This window comes from Macrotis lagotis, chromosome 6 (assembly GCF_037893015.1).
Source record: "Macrotis lagotis isolate mMagLag1 chromosome 6, bilby.v1.9.chrom.fasta, whole genome shotgun sequence".
Taxonomy (NCBI): Eukaryota; Metazoa; Chordata; class Mammalia; order Peramelemorphia; family Peramelidae; genus Macrotis; species Macrotis lagotis.
The window spans coordinates 210340650-210360586 of NC_133663.1; positions in this window are offsets into that span (position 1 = coordinate 210340650).

The window sequence follows — 19937 nt, forward strand, 5'->3', positions numbered from 1 at the left end:
CTTCTTCTTCTCTGAAGTAGCTAATTGCAGTTCACCAAAATACCATCAAAACAGATGTCACAATTTGCAATACATTCTTTTTCATTTGTTGATATTTTCTTTTTATATATCAGCATATGATACTAAATTCTGACCTTCAGATCTTGAAAAACTTCATGAATGAAGATATAGAGTCATAGTTGCCTGACCTAGTTGTTTTTACACTATTTACATAGATGTCAAATTTATTTACATCACTTGAGCTGAATTTGTTCATATCACAAATCTTTTCTGAATTTTGCTTTCTGGTGATTTTTCTTTTTATAAACTGATGTGCACTAAACTAAGAAAATAAATAATCCAAAGAAGCTCTCAGCTCAAAACTGTGCTTTTAAACTGTTTCTGTTTTAAGAGACTCAATGAATCTGTTATCTCCCTGGTGTTTGTGTTCCACCTATATAATATTCCAAATTTCAATATAATATCTGCCTACCTATTCTTGTAACTCTTGTATTTCTTCCCATAAGTTCTTCACAAAGGTACATCCAATATTCTTGCATATTTTCTTAATTTTCCTTAAAATCAGGAGGATCGCAGTGGAGTAGAATCACAAAATATATGTCATTTGTTTGAATCACAGTATCAGCATATCTTTTTTACTCACTTGTGCAGGGAAGTAAACTTATAGAGTAGGAATCGATGTTCAGTTTTTAACATAAAAACTTGCTTAAATTATTAAAATCGAAAGTGTGTACCATTTTCTTCATTCTATTCATCCTAGTATTGTATTAATTTTTTTATCTTTGTTGTAATAAGTCAACATTCTTATTATGAATCCTACAATACAATACAACCATGTACTTACTATTAAAATGCAATTTATGCTTCTGTCATTACTCAGTGCTTGTCTTGTCAAATATTTTCTAATTTTTTTGAAGAAATATATTTGTGATCTTATGGGCATGGATTTCTTTGTACTTTACTATTGTTTTATTTGTCCCATTTCTTCTTCCTAAAACAAAGATAATACAGTCAATCTGCAGAACTATGGATAATTATAGTCCTCCATATTTGTTCTGGCCCAAAGATGAAATATTTAATCCTTTAAATGGCACCCTAGGTGGTCTCTTGGCCTCTGAACTTTTATCAAGAAAAGGTATTTATATTAGTTTTAAAAAGGAAAGACAATTTTTTTTTAAATTTCTATCTTTCTGCATGTGTTTCTCTCTCAGCCTTATTTGTCTGTCTGTTTTTCACAATCTTTCTCTGTTTCTCTGTCCTACAAGTGCCATGGATCTCTCTCTTTCTGGAATTTCCCACAGAGAGGGTTAGGGTGCACCTTTTTCTACTCTTGAATCCATAACCATAATTACGTAACTTATCAAACTTTTGTATTTCCAGGTAAAATATAAGCCTGGACTTTGGGTAACTGACTGTAGCTTTGGAAGCATAAGACAAAACTGTTCTACTAAATGGTGCTCCCTTGTGCTTCCTAGAGAAAAAATGGCAACTGATATAAAGGTGAACAAGGAGTTCCTGATTTACTTTATCAGAAGATGGATTAATTTAAGAGGGTTATTTTGACAGTGAAGAGTTAAAGTGAATTGCCTATTTAACAATCTTCATGATTGACAATACTTATAAAAATACTATCTATTGCTAAACTTGTCCATTCATGTTTGTGAGTTGTGTATTTAGTACATCTCATATTCTGAGGTGACAATTCTAACTCTATTAAAATCGGATTTCCAGAGGAAGAATTTCCCCTCAGGGTCTTAGAGATAGCTCTGAAGGGTTAGGGAGTATATTTAAATACTATAATTCATGAATTTCCTCCTATTTGTTTCCTACTGTGATTATTATCCACATCAACTTATCAGTCAGACCTAAAAATCACTTAGTAAGGATTATTTACTAAAGTAGCATAAAAGAATTGCTATTAAAAATATGTCCCCAAAATTCTGTGATACATCCTTCCACCAGTAGATACAGAGTCCAGGGGGAAGTGAGTTACAGATTAGAGGCAACATTTGTCAAAAGGAGTAATTTCAAATTTCTAGAAGTACCTTTGCTAGAGCCCTCAATAAGCTCCCAATGTTTATGCTGAAGCTCCTGTTGGACATTCTGCTCCTCTCCAGTCAAGAAGTTGGTTTCTGCTTGGGAGTTGAGCTGTAATGCTCTCTCTTATCCATATGCTTATATTCCTTAGGTTCTTAACCACCTCCTTGTTTTTTCAAGAATCTAAGGAATTAGTAAGTTTCCTCAGGCAAATACACTTCTTGTGCAATGTTGCTTATATTGATTACATACTTTTTCACACTTTGTCTAATGTCTATGATTGATTGGTTGACTTACTAAAATGGGTTTTCATTTTTGATATCTGACTCAGGTATCAAAACACAGTATTTTTTCAACTACTTTTAAATGGGAGCAGATTTATTTGATTAACTCAACTCCCACTTTCACATAAGAAATGGAAGAAATAAGTAACTGTTCTAGATGCGGTCTACATTGTACATTGAATATCTTTTCCTTCCTTTAAAAGATTCGAACCTAAGCCTGAAGTGGTTATCTCTAAGGTTCCAGCATGGGAGCAGTATAAAGAACCAGAGTTCAATACAAATAAAAATGTCTCTAAATATCAAATCACCCCCATGATTTAATGCAGTACATTTCTATGAGCGTTAAGAATCCTAGATCCCCTGAACCTGATTTCTCAGATACACACAAGTCATTAGTAGTTTTTTAATAAGATTTGGTACACATATAGCATAAATAAAATATACCACTCAAGTGCTTTTATTGTCACAGAAAAAAAATAACTACACTTAGTCATAAAAATGAGGCTTAAAAGAGTGACTCATCCTAAATTACTATTTATCCTCATCACATCTGTGCCCACTTTTACATTAAAATCATCCAGTGTTAAAATATACACTGATTTAAATTAGAGGATCTTTTTGTTCATAAAATTTTTTAGGCCATGAATCCTTTTTAACATGTTGTTGAACAGGCTACAATCATTTCAAAAGAATTCTTTCATCAGGTGTTTATCACAAACAAAACAAAATTAATGCTTTTTCTTGTCTTTGCATGCTCAATAAAGTCAGTTCCTATAGTTCCTTTATTCTCCAATTCTTATCCAGGAAGAATCTGTGAGTCATGTAATTTCCATTTCTCTCTATCTTCTGGTTTCATTTATCCTAAGAATATTAAAATTGATATATTTCATTTCTTCTATAGCATATTTATCCATTGGTTAGGATTTCATAAAAGATCTAAAAGAAAATATGCTTAAATTTAGACAGTTGTCTTGCAAAAAACACACACAAAGAGCATATAGCAGGATCAGAGGATTTAGAATTAAATGGGATCTTAACAATCATCTCTTTCTCTTATTTTACAATTAAGGAAACTGAGATCCAGAGAGTTTAAGTGATTTTCCAAATGACATTAACTATAGTAAAGAGCAGAGAAGGAATTTAAATCCATGATCTTTAAGTTCTTTGAATTCTGAAATGTTAGTTTGTATAGTTGTAATATCTTATATCTCATATATCTCTCTGGATATATCAGGCTGCCACCTGAAATTCTACCATGAGCTTAAGATTTTGTAACAAGTTTAAAAAAGTTATTCCATGCTACTACCATTCCTTTACACCTTATTTCAAAATATCCTTGATAGTAGTGTGGCAAGGGAAAGTAAAAGACATTAACAAGAGCAATGAAAATACTATTATAAGATGCAAAGGAACAGAATATTTAGGCTGAGACCTCTCAGAGGCATATGTTCAATACTTTAAGATTTTGCCCAGAGATGTCCTTAATTCTTGTTTTGAATACCTAACATTAAATATACCTGGATTTTAAAAGATTTAAATGAAATAAAACTCAAAATCCATAAGTCATTTTACACTTTCTTATTACCCACACTAGTGTGCTCACACACACACACACACACACACACACACACATATATATGTAATTATATGTAATGTGTGGAATTTCAGGTATCTTGTCTCTACTTTATGATCTCCCTATAATAAAGTCTTCATTATGTAGTTACACAAATCTGAAGTTATATAACAACATGTCATTTACAAACCAATCTCTCAATAGATAAAGTGTTTTTTATGTAATAGTCTCACTCCCCTTTGTTTCTATCCAAAGCACTCCATTTTTATTTCTTAGTTTTAATGGATTTTTAGGTTTAAATAGACTAAATCTAAATTGATATTGCCAATAAAATGGGCATTAAACATTCATTTCACTAATTCCTTCATTTCCCAATGCAGTTTATACCTAATTTCCTTATACAGAAGTTTATCAAAACATTAATAAAAACTTGTTAGTTACTGGACTCTGGAAAGTCTCAGCTGACCAAGTCAAGGTTTTCATTTGAGTGTCTTTTCTCTCAAAAGGCGAGCTTAGAAAAAGCTATTCATAATGGCTTCCATATTTGGAACACACACACACACACACACACACACACACATACACACATACACACACAACACAAACACAAAAAAACACAGAGTGATAGTCTACCTGCAGGAAGTCTAACACTGTTTCCTAGATTAAAGGCTATGAACATCATCTGAAGACATCACACTTTCTGCCAGAAAAAAAAATGGCCAGACAGAAATGTGCAAATGTATGTTTATCACTTGAAATGATTAACTCCATTAACAGAAAAAAGTGTGAGAAGAAATGTGTTTGTAGATGCATCACTGTGTATTTAACTAGTAACGTATACTATAACCATAAAGCATAAAAATACAAACAATTCAGGCAATTTAATCTGTCATGAGAAAGATGAAAAGGATGGTGCCTGCATGATCCAGAAGGTGTTATAGAGAACATGTGATGAGAGAAGAAAAAAAATCAATGAAATGAAGCCTTCTGCAATTAATTTCTTAGCAGTGACAAAACAAAACAACATTCCTTTTAAAGACTTGTTTTATGTTAAATTGTAAAACTGAGAAGGCATATTTTCAACCTGTCCTCAGAAAATAACATGAAAAATAATGTAACTGTTTTGTATCTATAGTAGATTTTTCAGATCATGCCTGGTTACAGAAGAATAATTATATATAAATAGAAATAGTTTTGTGAGTTCAAATGTACTAACTTTATTCAGAAAAGGAATATTGGGATGATGAAAATTTTTTTTTTATTTCTTTTTTTTGTAGGTTTTTGCAAGGCAATTGGGTTAAGTGGCTTGCCCAAGGCCAAGGCCACACAGCTAGGTAATTATTAAGTGTCTGAGATTTGAACTCAGGTGCTCCTGACTCCAGGGCCAGTGCTCTATCCACTCCACCACCTAGCCGCCCCCAAACTTTTTTCCTAACAAAAATCAATTCAACTTTCTTCAGATTTATTACCAGTTTAAGTATTATAAATCAGAAAAAATTCCTTTCCAGAGATAAGCAAGCTATATATGTTTTCATGTAGTCCAAGTGCTGATTTTTTAGTTTCTTGAAAACTTTTTTTATTAGATTTGATGTATGTTAAACACATTATTTTAAAACTAAAAAAAGAACATTTTTAGTTCATGAATCATATAAAAAAGAGGCATTAGTAACTATTTGACCAGAAAGTTGAAGTTTGTTAATCCCTGATTTAAATTAAATAGGATAAATGTATGTCTTTTTTGTTGGAGATAGTAATATCTCTTAATAGTAATTGGTGATCCCCCAAAAAAATTTTTTACCTTCTTTATAAATGAACAGATCATAAAGGATTATCAAAGAAGGGTGAGGAAGCAACCACACTGTAGTCTAAATTGTGTTTTTAAAGGGCAATGAAATAAATACTAAAGTCAAGGTTACATCATGAGAGGACAAGGAGGTGTGCTTTGTTGGCATAAACATTAATTGATAAGGCTTTCCAGTATATTTTTGTAGAAATGTCGATGTGTTACACTTAGGATTACTAGTTAGCTTTCATTTCCTTTCAACTTTTGCCTCTCAATAAGCTCAACTATTCCCACAAAGAAATACTGATCAAGTACATTTGTCATGTGAGCAACTATAATAAGGTAATTCATCATAGTCTGTCAGAGTTTTATTCCAGAAAGACTGCTGCATTTTTATCCTTACTTAAAAATCCACTGTCACTCCTGCTGAAAATTTTGGTAGACATTTTGGACATGTTTAAAAGCCCTTCCAAACTGATAGTGGCAGATAATTAAGTTATCGGTTATCAAAGATTTTTTTTTCTCACTCTCTGCAATGTGTATGACACCATGCACTCTCCCAGCTGGTTTAATCTGACCTGTTCACATAGTATTATCCCTTGTTCTCTTCCTTCCCCATCGCTCCCACTTAATGGTAGCCAATGACCAATGTAATTTACTGTGACAAATGAAGTCTTCCACAAAAATATAATGGAGCAATTTTGTTTTCCTTGGCAAGCCATGAAATCCACTACATTCTGAAATCCAATCACTAAAGTCTTAAGACATAGTAGTTATGGGGGCAGCTAGGTGGCTCAGTGGATAGAGCATCAAGCCCTGGACTCAGGAGGACCTGAGTTCAAATCCAGCCTGCAACATTTAATAATTGCCTAAGCTGTGTGACCTTGGGCAAGTCACTTAATTCCATTGCCTTAAATAAATTTTTGAAAAGACATAATAGTTGCTAAAAGAAAAGACAGATTTGAGTCTTCATAAAAACAAAAAAATAACAAACTCTAGTTCCATGTAGTGATTTCTATGTCAATTATATTTCTTATTGTTTACTTTTATCAATTCCAATATTAACTAAATGTGAAATTTATTTAAAATATTGATTATGAACTCAACAACATTTAATGTGCACTTATTATATACAAGGTATCATGCTGTGCTTCCTTTTGATAGGCAATCCTCCAGATGTCTTAAAAACCTACTTTTCTTGTATCAGTATTCTGAAACAGTTGAGAAGCAGTAAAAAGCTAACAGATATCAAAGTTAGACCTTAAAATGTGTTCTTCTGACTCTAAGATCATTATTATATGACACTGGGCAATTTCCTTAAAATTTCCTCAATTACCATTGTCCATAGGGTTGTTCTATAGAAAGTGGTTAATATCTTTTACAGATAAAATGTTATTTATTATCCTCTAATTATGTGCATTCTATACAATATCTATACTTTTCATTAGTAATTATGACAACATCATGATCCACTACAGAAATAGAAATGTGTGGAAACCAAAAATAAATAAATAAATCATTTAATTTCATTTACCCATCACAATATATTACTCATTTTTATAATGCTCATTACTGAATTTCTTAATTGGACAGCAAAGCACCCACAGGTGGTAATAAAAAGATTGTTGTTAAATATTACTAAATATGCTCAATGAACTAGATGTAGTGCTTGTAATATGGAGCATTTATTGTTCTGGTCATTATAATTTTATGGCATTTCTCTCATCTATGCATATGTTCCCAAGATGAATACAAAATGAAATCTGGAAAAATCCACAAAACCCTGGCTCTTTAATAATTCTTCTCTCTCGACCCAAAATATTTAAGGGAGTACCTGCTGTGTTCACAGCATTCTTATCTTTAAAGACAGATTGGTAAGCTTCTCTGAGAAGTATTAGTGTTCACAACACCACAGGGTAGGAAGGTGGAGGTGAAAATTATTTACTCATCATAGGACAGCTATTTACATAGAATCAAAGGCATCTCACCAGGATTAGCTTGTCCTGTCTTCCCTCTTTCCCAATGAAAGAAAGCAGATCCCTAATTTCAGTAGTAATCATTTTCTACTCTCTACCTTCATTCTTTAATTAAAACCCCATAGTGGCTTATCAAATCTCAGCTACTGTGCTCCTCTATTAGTTGATTTAAATAAAGGCTTGGATGTAGGTAAATTTGAATTGAATTAATTATTTGGATGCTTCTACATGTTTCTTGATTAAATATTCAATCAATATGATTAATTTACTTGCTACCTCAAATATACTATAATTTTCATAGAAAACATAGGCTCTTATAGCATATGAGAATAAATAAATGACAAATATAGTAACATATGTTTTGGCTACTCTTAAAAGTGTTCATATGAAAATTGTGGAAGATGGCTGTTAATATTCCTGGCATTATTTTTCTCATCATGAAAGGGAGCCAAAATATTTAACCTCTAACATTAGAGTATCTGTTATGATGCATCATGTAGAATAAATAACAATATAGAAAACAAAGCTGGGAAGTGAAACTAGAATAAACATAAATGGAGAGATCCATGCTGGCGTGGCCATATTTTTGAGGGTATCTAGGAAAGGATAACTTTTCAAAATATCTGAAAGAAGGGAAGATAACAAATAATTAGGGGAGAATTTTGATATTTTGAAAAAATACAATTGATAAGAAATCAATAACTAATATGCCTATGTTTTCAACTCTATAAAATGATTTTGAGTATAATTTCCATACTTAATGGGGAAATACTTTATAAAAGTAGAAGAGAATAGACTAGAGCTTTCTAATGTTATCCTTTAGCAGTCCACAACTTCCCAGTTACACAAGTGACCACAATTTACACAGAATACAAAAAATTTTGTTTGTTATTCATATACTGTGAAAAATTTATTTGATATGGAAGAACAAAACATATTTTTAAAAACTCTCCTTCAATATGGTATCTCCCATATATGTATTAAAATCTTCCAATCCATTGGCAGATTCAACCACAGAGATAACTTTATTCCAATCAAATATCTGATAACTGTTATAAAGTCTTCAAATAGAAATCCATATGCCTACTAAAATGATGTTTCCAATTGTTACAAAAGCTATCCAAAATGGAAATTTATTGACAAGAAGTCTTTCAAATCCAGGCTGATGGACTTAGTGCTGATTTCCTGAAGCCCAGATTACCAAACAACTTCTTAAAAGAGAATAATATTCATTACAAATAGTTGAATGATAGATTTCAGAATGACCAAATATTACTTTTATTCTACCTGTTATGTAGTTATATGGTTATATGGTTAACTCAAAGAATTAATCCATCATTATCTTAGGCAGACACTTTTGATGAATAATGACGTTAGTCAAAAAAAAAAAGAACAGGAAAAGCAGGATGGCTTACCCTTGAGAAACTGAATAATACTTTCAGTGATTACAAGTTTCTCTCAGAAACAATCTAATAATTCTATATAGCTGCAAATCATGAAACACCAAAATCTTTGTAAATGAGAAAAAAGACAATGGAGAGTTTTATGGTATGTTTTAATAGGCATCAGCAGGTTGGTAATGATAAATTACTAGCAAACATTGGAAAAACATATCTAAGATATGTAACACTAGAATAGAAGGTTGTTAATAAGTTAACAAATAAATCTTAAAAGCTCATTATCACAAGTATATATTAGATAGTTAGTTCAAAATAACTGTAAAGCCAAAAAAAATTAAAGAAGGCATCTTAGCACATAAGGTTTATTTCCTGAGGAGGATTCAAGGGGCAAAAAGAAAAGAAATCAAATGGATGAAAAACTTAGGCTCATAACCACTAGAAGATTTGAGTAGAGCATATCAATATAAGACCAGGTTATTAGAGAATGTGTTGATAGATAGATAGATATAGATATAGATATATCTGTATATCTGTATTGTTACACACACATTTATTTGGCAAAGTAAAACATAACAAATTATAGAGAAAATTTACTAGATGAAAATAAATGGAAAATCATGAAACTTAGGCAAGAATTGATAAGGTCTTAAATTAGGACAACTTAAATGGAAGGAAAAAGTTATTTATAGGTTTGAGAATATTGTGGAAACAGTAATTAGTAGCAATTGACAACTTGGTTGAATCTGAAGTGAAATAGCCTAACATTTTTAGCCTGAGAGATTAAGAGGATAGAATTTAGGGAGAAGGAGCATTAACAAGTTCCATAACTTTAAATATCAGTATGACCTAAGTTGCTCAGAATAGGAGTAAAATTTTAACATTATGAACCATTGGAAAGCTCATTATTTTGTTGTTAACTACTAACAGTGCAATTCATCATATTCACTGTCTATAAAATGCAGGATTGCTGAAAGCTAAATGGAAACTGACCAAAGAACCTCATTTACCTGCTTCAGAAATATGCTAATTTTCAAACTAAAAGCAATGTCAATTTTATAACCCATGCAGATTGATTCATACTGTCCAGGGAGTTTAGAACAAAAAGAACACATCTGAGAATGCCAAATTTTAAACTGGAGACAATTTGTGTCTCAAAACAGTAAATCTACCATGGGAGCTATAAGAACAACTCAACCAGTATGAGACTCTTAAATACTTGACCTCTTCGCCACAGACCAATAAATCAGGGTGCCAGAGAAACAAAATGCTGTCAAGTCTGTGAAACACACTAAAGTGCAGTCTTCAGAATATAAGTAGAAAACAATCAATTTTAAATTTCCAGTGAGAATGCTCCATAATACATAAACAATATTCTTTTTTTAACTTTTCACCATCATTAGATTTATTTATTCTTGACATCATGTCCATCACAATGTCTCCTCAGAGAAATATATTTCTTTTGTTCTAGGAAGAAATCATCAAGAGTATATAAAAATGCAAAATGTAAATAAAGCATATGACTCTAGGAACCAAATATGCCTATTAAAATACAATCCTCATTCAGACATGATCATTATTGCTAGGCAAGTCTCACTGGTAAGAAAATGTTTAAATTAATAGACATAGTTCTAAAAAAAACTTTATCAGAGAAAAAATCTTACTATGATTAAGCTTGTTTATGTCATTTTAAAGATACAATATTACCAATTTCAAGTTAAAATGAATAGGTATCAATTAAATAGCTTTTTTACTTTTTTTTAATTTGGGGAGATAAACTATACAACAAAAAATAAATGAAATAATCTCAGAATGAGTATTTTATAAATAATCAATTTATAAAAATTCAAATATCATTATTCTAAGATATAGACATTAATATACTCTTAATTAATTTGGAATTATTTTTAAAATATTCCTTTAAATAAAGTATATATTTTTTAAATATCCCTGTTAAGATTCTTTCTCTATAAATAAATTGATTTGAACTAATTAACATGGTTTAGGGTCAGTATGCTTAATTTTTTTTAAAAATTGCTTTTTTTTCCTTGTTGCCAAAGTATATTCCTAAGAAGTTAATCAAAACCTACAGGTTTGTGCAATCTTGTCATTAATTTAACAAGGAAAGTCAAATTAACTATCTTATATATTACTATACCAGGGTTTGGTTATGTTTATTGTATTAATGATTGCATTAATTAAATTTTTAAAATAGAGTAACAATAACAATATTTGAATTTTTTTCTAAAGATGGTGAAACCAAATGAAAATTAACAAGATCAATAATAATGAAAAGTACTAACTAAATCATGAAGTTGTCGTCAAATAACCACAAATATCTTGAGAAGGAAGAAGGAGGTACATAATACTTTGTGAGTTCATAGTTTAAGAAAACAGGCACAAAAAGGAAATAAATAAAATCATAGCATTGCATTTATTTATCTATTTATCTATTTATTTATTTAGGTTTTTGCAAGGAAAATGGGGTTAAGTGGCTTGCCCATGGCCACACAGCTAGATAATTATTAAGTGTCTGAGACCGGATTTGAACCCAGGTACTCTTGACTCTGGGGCCAGTGCTGTATCCACTGCGCCACCTAGCCACCCCAATCATAGCATTTTAGAAAAGGATCAATTAACTAAGAGATCTAACAGTCCAACCCACATATTTTTTAGATAAGAACTCAAGCTTAATAAGTTGTGTCTTGCCATAGGTCAATTTATTATGGACCCATTACTAAAACTTAACTTTCCTAATGTCAGGTCAAATATTCTTTCTTACACAATATGTTTAACAAAACAGTATCATGAATGGTTAAGAAAATAATGAAATAAACCTAAAATCCAGATTAAGCTGTTTATTTAACAACACACACCTATAACAAATGACTAAAAATGGTATTAAAACTATTCTAAACAGTATCAAAGATGGCATAGAATTATTTCTTGGGGAAAATGCTAATATATGTTTAAGAAAAGATGTAATTACTCTGTAACTTTCCATCTGATTTCCCTATTAAGAGAAGTCAAACAGAACAAATATTTATCAAGTTCCTACTATGTTATTGGCTTTGTGCTAAGCACTTTACAAATAACTCATGATTATTAAATCAAGCCTGTGGGTTAGGTGCTATTATTATTATCCTCATTTTACAGTTAGGCAAATTGAGTCATTGAGAGGTTAAGTGATTTATTCAAAGTTACACAACTCAGAAGTATCTAAGATCATATCTGAACTCAATTCTTCCATACTGTAGGCATGGTGATTTCTCCACTGTGCTTAACTAGCTGTCATTTAAATAACTGATGTTCAATTTTAAAAAGATAAGATAAATATCATTAAGAAGAAATCATTTTCAGATCAAATAATTTGAAAATATCCAGATTTCATTAAAACTTCTGCCAAAATATAATTTTCTTGTGGTCAATATGGAAAAACTAGAGTGGAGATTATTTAAGAACTCCTTATAGTCCCTTATGCTTTTGGCATATTCAAAGTCACAGTTCAAAAATACCCAGAAAAATTCTGTAATTGTTTGTTCTTGCCATATCTTAGATTTTCCTTTCTTAAGAAGATCATGACTATAAAAAATAATAGAGTATCACTTTTTCCTAAAACTAGCTCTTTTACTTATTTTTTTTCACTTATTACCTGAGTGGTGTTTGGCAAGTCATTTAACCCTCTTAAACTTCAGATTGTATTTGTGTTGTGGCCCAGGAGACCATCATCTCCCTACTTAAAAAAAATATGCTGAGGGAATGCAATTTTTCCATCAGACTAATTAAAAAACCTAAATAGAATTTGTGAAAATAATAGAAATTTAAAGTGTTCCTAACACATGATGGGGGTGGAGGTTGGGGAGTTATAGACCTTCAACTCTTAAGAGTCATTTTCTGGGTTCTAATCCCATATATTAAGTGACAAAATATACTGTCAGGTTGACAAAGGAAGACTAAAGTAGCTAGTTGAAGTTAACACTCAACATGCCTACATGCCTAGCACAGCAGACAAAAGAAGCCAGAAGGATCCTTGATGTGAGTTTAGTTTTTACCTGCTCTTTAAGTACTAATTTAAGATTAAAGAATCTAGAAAAATATATGTATTTTTATATTTTTTCTTATAAGAAAATTTCTCTCTCTCTCTCTGTATATATATATATATATATATATATATATATATATATATATAAAGTGTAGATATTTGGACATTAAATGTATAAAAATAATTTGTACAAAAGACATTTAGCATACTTATAAACTGTTCAAGGGATTGTCATATTATTCTTTTCCTCATTATCATTATTTTTATTACAACCATTATTATTGATGTAGAAATTCTAATTAAGTTCTTTTTTTATTTAAAGGATTTTATTGTCACTTATCTATTAAAACAGGCACAAAAGTATCACTTTTCACTTTAAATCATAGAGTATATAAAAGAAAGTGGAAGAAAAAAATTACTCTAGATCACTTACATCAGGGAAAAATATGAAATATAAGTTAGAAATGGTTACTCTCCCCAAAGCTTTGATTATTGTTCATTCAAGGGTTGATTATTGTTCCCATCAGCACTGTGACATCAGTAGAGTCCTCCAAGGGATTATAGTATTGCCTGTCCTCTGGGACGACCATTAATACAATAAATTATGAATGTTTTATTTTGCTGCCATTATGGTTTCAAGAGCTTATGTTAATTAAAGACTAAGAAAGCACACACAGTACAATTATTAAAATAATGCAGTGTATCAATATTGTCAACAATGGAAGATATGGCTTAATGTATCACTTAATTTCCTAGTCTATTTTGTATATACTGGACCTCAAGTTCAATTAATGAGCAATGTGAGTTGTCTGAGACAGATGATCCAACTAAATAGCATATATTTTATTATGTCATTCAAAAAATAGTTAAATAATGTGTTTTAAGTGTAGCGCATGCTGTTTCAGTTCTTTGAAGAATAAAAAGTTAGAGTAATTTCTAACATTTTATTGCCTTTTGACCTCAGGATGTTTACAGGCATTCACACATTTATGAATTTAATAGAGGACAAAAATCAGCAAATGTAGCAAAAACTCAAGTAGATAGTAAGTCAAATAAATTAGCTTATAAGCTAAAAACAAAATCACAGAAATGTAGAATTGGAAAAAAAACCTTAAATTACCTATTGCAATTAGTGTCTGAAAAAAATCTTTACAATATTCTCAAACCTATGATCATCTATAACTTTCTTGTGGAGGTTTTCAGTGAGGAGAAAATAGGTACTTCTGGAATCAACCCATTTCACTTTTGGATAATTCCAACTATTAAGAAGTTTTTGCTTAGATCAAATAAAAACCTTCCCTTCTATTGCATTGTCCACCCAGTGTTCCTAGTTCTGTCCTCTGGGGTCAAACAAAATGTAACCATTCTTCCATATAATAACCCTTCAAATATTTGATAGTGGAAGCCATGTTTCCCTAAAAGTCTTCTCTTTTTCAGGCTAATCATCCTCAGAGCCTTCATGAAACCCTTATATTGATCAATATACAGCCCTTCAGCAGTGGGGGAAATATCAAAGAAGTTATGTCAAATAAAATCTGAAGAAATATAAAAATAACTGTTTTCCCATAATTTTAAAACCATATAGTTCTGTCCCCACACACTAGAAATAATATCCTCATTTTCCCTTGCAAAAACAAGCCAAACAAATATAATTTATCTCTATCATAGAATAATAAAACATTTATTAAGTCCCTACAAAATGTCAGATTTTAGAATCAAGCCAAATTCAGAAACTCAGTCTTTTCTATGTTACCACACAATAAAACAAACTTAGGCAGCTTGATTTCTTTTCAGTAGAAAAGCACCAAATATCATACTGCCTGAAATTTTGCAACAAGTGGTTTTTCTGTATGTTTTAAAGTTGACAATGATATCCTGTAATAAAAACACAACAAATCAAGTTTCTAAGTATTAAAAATTATATCTTTAATGTGATACTGCTATGTACCACAATTTATTTCTCACAAAATAAGGCTTGTCATAAATACTTACAGTTACTATAAAGGAAATTTTATATTCCAGTTTATCTGACAAGTGAGATCTTGCCACATATGTCTGTTCTTTTGTGACATTTTTCTTGTATACTTTCATAAGTACAAATCTCAGCATTGATAGGAGATCTAAATGTTTAATTTTGTCACTGCAGCAAGTCATTGCATGAACCCTGCAATGGTCATATTCCTGGGGACAGGTAAGTAACAATGATTCCTCAGGGAACTTGGATTTTGCATCATTTGGAAAAATATGTCTAAATTAAGGTTATTTGAATTTGTGCAGAATAAAAAGTATATTACTCTATTTTTTAATCAAATCAGGAAAGTATAATTACAAATTGTTACTATGACAGCTGATTTTTACTTTAATTGGTAGCTTAACACATTCTATTGTTTGAGTAGTTAGGGTACTTTTTAAATATGAGACTTTTCCTCATAAAATAGTACAGAACTAAGTGAAATAGAAAATAAAATGAGTAGGCAATAGTGAACAGAGTCCAGTTTGAGGATCTAAAAGTACGGCTCTCACTGTATACCCTAACAGCAACATGGGGGCAATGATCAACCTTGATGGACTTGCTCATTCTATCAGTGCAACAATCAAGAACAATTTGGGGCTGTCTGCAATCTAGAATATAATCTGTATCCAGAGAAACAATTTTGGAGTTTGAACAAAGACTTAAATTTAGAAAAAAAAAACTGATATCTTATTGTCTGATCTTGCTATCTCTTATACTTTATGTTTCTTCCTTAAGGATATGATTTCTCTCTCATCACACTCAATTTAGAACAATGTATAACATGGAAACAATGTAAAGACTGACAAATTGCCTTCTGTGGAGGGTGGGGGGAGGGGAGTAAGATTAGAGGAAAAATTGTAAAACTCAAAATAAATGAAATCTTTACAAAAAATAAAAGTACAGTTCTGATCTTGCTTTTGCTACTACCTTAATATATGACTCTTGGCCAAGAACACCTCAAATGAGATCATGAATTAAATACATGCCCGAACAACAAAAGACAATCACTTCATCTACTCAGTGCTCCATTTAAAAAAAAAGTGAAAAGAGTATAATTCAGAGATCTCAATTGACTTGCCAAAATTCATTTAAAAAGAGAAGAGAATTTCAAATGGAGTCCATAAAAAGGTACAGAAGTTAATGCTTTTGTAAACTTCCTTATTTTAAAGAATTGATTAATTCTTTTGTTATTAAAGAAGTGTCAAGGGGGGAAATGCATCTATATTAATTGGAGTACAATTAAACTCAAAAAAATTTAAAATCAACTGAGTATCCTAAGAATGAAGGAGAACTTGAACAGGAGTCTACTTGAGAAAAGAAAATAACTGGGAGTCCTAGTGGATTGCAAACTCAGTAGAGGTCAACACGACAAAATTAATTGACTGCATTAACAAAAGTAGTACATAGATAGCTGAAGATTCAATTTATAATCTCACAATTCTAACGATAACCCAGTTCAGATCACATATGGATTTTGATATTAATTTGATGCATTTTAGGAAGGAAATGGACAGATTAGAATCTTCAAATAGAGTAATCATCATGATAAAAAATCTATTATACAAATATTTGGTAAAGGACCTGCATTTTTAAGTTGAGATGGTAGGTGGTGAACCACTTCATTTTATGTCAGTTCTTGCATTCAAATTATTGTTGGCAGTCTACATCAAAGTTCTTTTCAGTGTTCCATTCCATTTTATTTCTCAAGTTTTTCAAAGTAAAAAAAAATGTAAATTTAATTTTTCATTAATTTTGTTCTATTTTCTAATTTAAAATTGCCATTTTATCTATATTTGTAAAATCATGCCTTAGTCAGAGATTGGGAAAATTTAACTTTTTCATGTTGACAAGGCCATATAAATATTTGCCCTATCAGAAAGTTATTTATCCTGTGTGTTTAGTATTATTCTAGGCTCAGTACAGAATGGTTTGAAGGTATCCTTGTCCTTTAGAAATTATAACATGAGGCAGAAAATCTTGACTCAGAGTAACATAAAATAAAATCTAACACATTGATAGATCATATACATTATTACTGAAATTATACATTTCCTCTTTAAAATAAAATAAATTAAAACTTGAATTCCCTAGCTAGAATTTTTTTTAATTGCTTACTATGCAGTACACGAATAAAGGTGAATCCACTGACACTTTATGTCAAATATAAAATACTGGACTTTCTTTGAGAAAGAATTTACCATGTTATTTTTGAAGTATCTTTAATGGTAATTATATGTGTAACATTTATTATGCAAACACCTAAGAATTATTTTATTCATTATATTAAAAGTCACGGACAAGAAAAGCCAATTTAATTACAGCAAAATCTGTATTAATTTCTTGGGGAATGAATAGGTTATTCTTAATGGAATTCCCTAGTTGAGAATTTATCAGAATTCTTGCTTTGGCCTTTATTGTTCAAAAGTTTTATAAAATATCTTAGTTTATTCTCCTGCATTGTTAAATACAGTACAGTTAAGTGACTCATAGAGAAATGAAACTGTGAAGTAGAAGGGGAGCTAAATTTAGATTAGAAGGCCTGGTTTCTAATTCTGGCTCTGACATTTAGAATTATAGTTTAAGAGATGTAAGATGTTATCTAGTTTTATATCCTCCTTTCATAAATAAGAAAGTCCAAAAGAAAGAAAGTGACTTTGTTAAGGTAATATGACTAGTAAAGGTAAAAGCAAAGATTCAAACCCAAAGGTCAATGACCACAATTCAGCTTCTTAAATGATGTGACTAATGGTTAACCACTTGACTTTTCACAGCTTCAATTTCTTTGTTTAAAAAAAATGTTGAAAATATTTGTATTACCTAATTAATAATACTGCAATAATTTCATTTTCAAACTTCCAAATGACATATTAGTAAGTCAGTATGTTAAAATATAATAAGCTTTTTTATAGAGAGCTAGAAGACTTGGAAAAAATCTGATTCTGTAACTTACTACCTTTTAAGGGAGGTATAGTCATATTTTCCTCATTTTCAAAATATTAGTAATACTTTTACTCAAAGAGTTAAGGGTTTGGTGGGAAAAACATCTTGTAACTAATTAAATGCTACAGAAATAATTTAGGAGTTTAGTGTCTTCTTATAGTTATTCTAAATTAGCAATGAACACATATTTAGATATATAGATATATATATATGTGTATTAAAATGTAAAAAATTGAGTTGAAGACATTGATTCTCTGACATTTTCTTCTTTGCCTAGAAGCTGACTTTGAAAATAATTCTTAATATAAGCATATTTGCTCAAGGTAGGATATAGTAACTATATTATTAATATTTCTTATTTAGGAGGTGAATTTTTCAGAAAAGAAATTGATTATGTATCAATTGATTTTGTTAAATTTATATTAATTGCAAAGTTCCCTGAATAAAACTACTTTGTTTAATAGATTATTTATGTCCAAAGAAACATTAAGACACAATGTAAATGCTGCTGATTTTGTTCAATTATATGCCTGTGAAGAATCAATCTTTTAACCTGGAAATGCAGGTGTAAAAAGAAAATACAGATTTAATAAAAGAAGTTACAACACAAAAGAAAGTAATAGAAAAGTTAAAAAGAGATTAAAGGAAAATTATGTGGTTTGCTAATTAATTTTGGCAAACCAGCTGCCAGGCTCAGCAGAAATCTGGAAAAGAAGAGAGACCCAGCTCCTCCCAAAATCTCCTTAAATTCCCCCTCTGGATCCATAGGAAGAGATGGTAACCTGGGAGTGGCCCAAGCTCCACATTGGAGAGTTTGCCTTTTGGTGAGGAATGGAAGTGTCTTAGCTTCTGGTATGGGTGGCCTCAGATGTTGTTTCCAGCATCTGCTCAACCTAAGTGTCCCTAACCTAAAGAGAACACAATCTAGATTAGATTGAAGGTCAGGCTGTGGCCTAGATTAGACTGAAGGAGTATTTTAACAGAGTTCTAAAGGAAGGAGGAAGATTTTCTTTTTAATGGTGCAAACAAAAGATATACAAAATTTTTCCTAATTGATTTCAATATTCCCTATGCCCATGGTTATCTGCATCAATACTACAGACAAGAAGTAGGTGGGTGGGACAGCTAGATGGGGCAGCTAGGTCATTGGATAGAGCACCACCCTGGAGTCAAGAGGGCCTGAGTTCAAATCCAGCCTCAGACACTTAATAATTACCTGGTTGTGTGACCTTGGGCAAGTCACTTAACCCCACTGCCTTGCCAAAAAAAAAAAGAAGTAGCTAGGTGATATAGTGTAGAGAACTCTGGATCTGTAGTCAGAAAGAGCAATGTTCAAATTTAGTTGAATACTTAAGAGCTATGTGTAAATCACTTAATTTCTTTACCTCAGTTTCCTCACCTATAAAATGTAAATAATAATGACACCTATCTCACAGAGTTGTTGTGAAGATCAAAGATAAAGTACTTTGCTAACCTTAAAGTTATATAAATGCTACCTATTAATATTAGATTTTTAGTTGATAGAACTCAGCATTTCAGAGGTATTGATTCATCAAAAGGAACTTACCTCTAACATTCACCATCTTATTTATATAAATATATATATATATATATATATATGGATAGAGATATAAATATACACATACATATAAATGTATATAAACACATTTATACATATATACATATATATGTATATGTATATACATATATATGTATTTACACACACACAAAGTAATGGAGTAAAGAATAGAATGCTAAATTTTGGAGCAAGAAGAGCCAACATAACATGGGTAAATAGACTGACAGGCAAATATAAAAATATAAATAGGCAGAGATATACATATATAGATTTATATCTACATCTAGCTTAATTTTAGTATAGAATATGAAA